General features: G+C 53.7%; 1 non-coding gene across 1 annotated transcript; it reads right to left on the bottom strand.

Moving 5' to 3' along the window:
• Nucleotides 1–4,233: 4,233 nt before the first annotated feature.
• On the bottom strand, nt 4,234–4,305 carry TRNAW-CCA (transfer RNA tryptophan (anticodon CCA)). Its single transcript has one exon. It is a non-coding gene; the product is annotated as a tRNA-Trp (tRNA).
• Between the last annotated feature and the right edge of the window lie 370 nt (nt 4,306–4,675).

The raw sequence follows: 4,675 nt of genomic DNA, 5'->3' as shown, positions 1-4,675 counted from the left end.
TCCTTACACGTTTGACTTGTCTGATTGCAATTTGTTGTCATTTGACACGTACCTGTGTCTTTAGGTGTGAGTGAGTCTGTGCGTGTGTGTGCGGGAACAGAGGCATGTGTGGGTGTCCTTGGATACGTGTATGTGGGAGTGTTTGTGCCTCAGTGTGTGTATCTTTGGATGAGTTTGTGTGTGAGTGTGTGTGTCTCCAGGTTAGGCCATGTCTCTGGGTGTGTATTTGTGTGTGTGGACATGTCCATACATCTGTGTGCCTCTGGGTATGTGTACCTCTCAGGGTAGGTGTGTATAATTCCGGTTGTGAGCCTGTGAAGGTCTGAGGAAAAATGATTGCACACTGCACAAATAATTTGGACTCTGGGACAGACTGACTGGGCAAAGCCTCCTCTATAGCAAGGTGGTCTGTTACCTCTTTGAGGGTCAGTTAAGAAGGAAAGACTTCCTGATGGAGAAAATAATGAACAGACATGTGGAATCCTGCCGACTTTTGCTGCCTGGGCCTCTCATCCAGACAGGAGGCTGAGCTGGGCTGGGGGTGGCCGCTGGGTCCAGGACCACACACTCTAGTTTCTGAGACCCGGCTGCTTCGTGTAACCTGAAGCCCTTGTCTGATCCGTTCCAGACGTTCCCGTGTGCTGGCAGCAAGCATGGCCCGAGGTAACACAGCTCCTTTGTCTGACTGTGGCTCTGGGAGCCTCTTCTTGGAAATGTGGTCACTGTGGTGTTGAAACTGGGGTGCCTGCCAGCCGGGTTTGCGGGAGAGAGGGAAATACCCACCCCACCCCCAGATGTTTGCTCTGAGCCCCAGCGACTCTGCCATGAAGAGGCCTGTGTGTGCTCGTGTGTCCAGGCTGGATGGTTGCTGTTGCTCAGTCGTTCAGTCATGTACGTCTCTTTGCGACCTCATGGACTGCAGCGTACCAGGCTTCCCTGTCCTTCACCGTCTCCGAGTTTGCTCAAATTCAGGTCCATTTAGTCGCTGATGCCATCCAACCATCTCGTCCCCTGTCTCCTCCTTCTCCTCCTGCCCTCAGTCTTTCCCAGTGTCAGGGTCTTCTTTTTCAATGCATCTGAAGAGCCAAAGAGGATCAGAGTGTCCTGGGCACAGTCAGTGGAAACAAGGACCCTGGGCCAAAACCCAGCAGGACAGTGTCCTTCCCTGGGGAGTGGAGTTGGGGAGAGGGCCTGTCGGACTGCTGAGAGGCCAGTCCTCAAAACTCCCTCCCTGTCCGGCTGTGGTGCCTCCTCCACTTGAAGCTTAGTGTCCCATGAAACCCCAAAGCCCTGGGCCACCAGCACCTGAACAGGGGCTGAACAGTCAGCCACCTGAACCCCCAGGGTGCAAGCTAGTGTCTCCGGAAGGGAAGCTGCCTCTTGCCCAGGAAATAACTCGGATCCCTGAGGATGGGTGTAGGGACAAGGGACCAGGGTGAATCTAAGCATCTTGTTCACCCACTGGATTTTCCCACGGCTTCCAGCCGTGTCTACCTTCCCTGAAATGAAAAGCTCAGAGTGGAGGCTTTCAGTGGAGATTTACGCTGTTTAGAGTCATTGGTCAGCTCACATTTGATCTCCAGACTTAACCTGCCTGAGGTCCTGGGACAAAAAAAGCCAACAGAGCAAGGGGATTGGGAGTCTGCCTGGGGACCCATAAGAGTTTAATTCGAGTACATTCCATTGCCACTGCCAAGAGAGGGAGAGGGTCAGAGAGGTCCTGGCCCTCATGCAAACTGAAGTTTTGTGATTGTAGAACCAGAGCTGGGTTAGAAACCACCAAGTTCTGTCATGGGAGGGGGGATGAAATCAGTCTTTGGTGTTAAGGGTATAAAGGAGAAGCAGCAGGGCACAGAGGGGTCCCACAAACAGGGTGACTTTGGTGGCCAGTGCCCCAGGCAGGCAACTGAGGGCTCCCCTGGTGGCTCAGACAATAAAAAATCCACCTGCAATGCGGGAAACCTGGGTTCAATCCCTGGGTTGGGAAGACCCCTTGGAGGAGGGCATGGCAATCCACCCCAGTATTCTTGCTGGGAGAATCCCCATGGACAGAGGAGCCTGGGGGGTTACAATCCATGGGGTCCCAAAGAGTCAGACACAACTGAGGGACTAAACACAGCACACAGCCCCATGGAGGCAATCAAGTTGTTAGCTCCAAAAGGGAGCCTTTACAAGGTGGGCCAGGAAAGCACATGACCCCTGGTGGCAATTTGGGCAGCCGAGGTGGTTGGGGATGAGAAGGGCCGACCAGAGTCTGGCCCAGCATCTCCGGGGTGGCAGGATGCTGTATGGTGGGTGTAGCTGTGACCTCAGGAACCTAAGTCAGGTTCTTCTGAGGCCAAGCCGGGGTAGGGCAGGGCTGACCCCCCTCCATGCCCCCTTCCTGCAGGCTTTTATGCCCCAGTACATTATAGCCTGGCATCACCCCTCCTCCTGCTGCCATAGCCGCCCCTACTTAGGCAGCCTTTGCTCTGCCAAAGGAATGCCCAGATGCTGTCCCCTGGAGGCTGGTTTGGGGCATGGGTTATGTACTAGGCACGGGGACAGTCGCTCCTTAATGAGGTGGTCAGTGCCTGGCGACCTGGAAAGGAAGGACCTTATGGGAAAAGATGCTGAGTCCACCGAGTCCAGCCATCCCCTTCCACTGACGGCTTGGAGGGCCTGGAGGGGCCCCAGAGTAGACACAGAGGAACTTGTTTACCCTCTGTGGACTGATCCCAAGGAAGGGCAGCCACCAGGCGACACAGGCCAGTCCTCCCAGATGGCTGAAAACTGACTGTAGGGCTGGGGGCTTCCTGAAGCACTGGCAGGCCCACCAGACTCCCTGAGCCCAGGAGGTAGCCAACTCATGAAGCTCCAAGTGGCCCAGGTGCCCACTGGCAGGGGCATACAGCTCCTGGGATGGTTTGCAAGATGGCTCACAGGTGGGGAGATGGAAGGTGGAGGAGACTGGGTAGGAAAGTTATGTGGACAGAGGAGCAGTCTGTTCAGGTGGCTGGAGGTCAGAGAAGGGCCAGAGTGGTGTTCAGGGCAAAGGAGGAATGAAGGGCAGAGACAGAGGCCAGGAGGCCAGGGAAGAGGGCAGGGGCAGGGGGGCTGGCAGGGCAGGGGAAGCAGGGTGCTCCCAGGGGACCAGTGGAGGTGGCCTTGCAGGCTCCATACCAACGGGGGCGAGGGGGTGCTGCTGCTGGTGAGAGATGGGACCCTGGCTGGGAGGGGCGGGTAAGTAGGAGGAGGGTCAGGCTGATGGCCAAGAGTAGGGGCCTACAGAAGGTATGGATTGGGGGAGCAGGTAAGGGGAAAGAGGGAGGGGAAGGGAACAGACTGGGGGGCAGCAGAGTAACAGTAAATCTGCCTTTTCTTCCTTGCTGCCAGTGAACAAGCTGAGAGTTGGACCCTGGGGTTCTGTCTGCTTCTGTCTCCTCAGACATTAGTGAAAGTGAAAGTCGCTCAGTCTGACTCTTTGTGACCCCATGGACTGTATAGTCCACGGAATTCTCCAGGCCAGGATACCAGAATGGATAGCTTTTCCCTTCTCCAGGGAATCTTCCCAACCCAGGGATAGAACCCAGGTCTCCCTCACTGCAGGCGGATTCTTTACCAGCTGAGCCATTAGGGAAGCCCAGGAAGACTGGAATGGGTAGCCTATCCCTTCTCCAGCGGATCTACTCGACCCAGGAATCGAACCGGGGTCTCCTGCATTGCAGGCAGATTCTTTACCAACTGAGCTGACAATAGAATCAGATAATCCTAGAGAAAGAGCTTGTGCGAGCTGTGGCACGACTGTGCCCAGAGTAGAGATGAGGAAGCTGAGACCTTAAAGGAGGCTGTCAGAGGGAATGCTTGTGCTTTTCATGCAGGAGGCTGGGAAATGCCAGGAACAGGGACTCAATTGGGTGAGAAGTCCTGGCCCGGGATGGAGGGTAGAACTAAGCAAGAAATCCAGATGGCAGAAGCATCTGGGCTAGAAGATGAGTGCCTGGAGAGCAACCCCCTCACCCACCCCTACCCCCGTGGAGATGGTCCATGTAATTAACACCTTCTTGAGTTCAGAACTTTGAGGATGTTGTTTAGTCCAAGGTGTCTGTGCTTTCAGGTGAGGTGAGGTGAAGTTGCTCAGTCGTGTCCGACTCTTTGCAACCCCGTGGACTGTAACCTACTAGGCTTCTCCACCCATGGGATTCTCCAGGCAAGAATACTGGAGTGGATTGCCATTTCCTTCTCCAAGGGATCTTCCCAACCCAGGGATCGAACCTGGGTCTTCTGCATTGGAGGCTGACGCTTTAACCTCTGAGCCACCAGGGAATCTTATCAATATTCACACCCATGTTCTTTTCATTTAGAAGAGGTGTAGATCCATTATTTTAATGAACACTGAAAACTTTTCCTTCCATAATAGCTTTCCCTTCATATAACACTATGAGAGTTATGTAACAGAGGTTAATGTTCTTTCACAGAAATCTCTTTAAAATCATATCACACCTACATTAAAGCTTCTGGTCACCTTAGATTATAGAACAAGTACCCATCCAATTTGCGAGTCATTTTCTTCCTTCAATACCAACGTGTAGGGAATGAAGTTTTGTTCTTGTGACATCCTCGAACATTTTTCTATGCTCTAGGGACACTCCTTATAAACAGTAGTGACAGCTTGACGGAGCAGTTTCCCTGAGGT

This window comes from Budorcas taxicolor, chromosome 2 (genome assembly GCF_023091745.1).
Source record: "Budorcas taxicolor isolate Tak-1 chromosome 2, Takin1.1, whole genome shotgun sequence".
In the NCBI taxonomy this organism is placed as follows: Eukaryota; Metazoa; Chordata; class Mammalia; order Artiodactyla; family Bovidae; genus Budorcas; species Budorcas taxicolor.
This window is presented reverse-complemented; position numbering and strand designations above follow the sequence as displayed.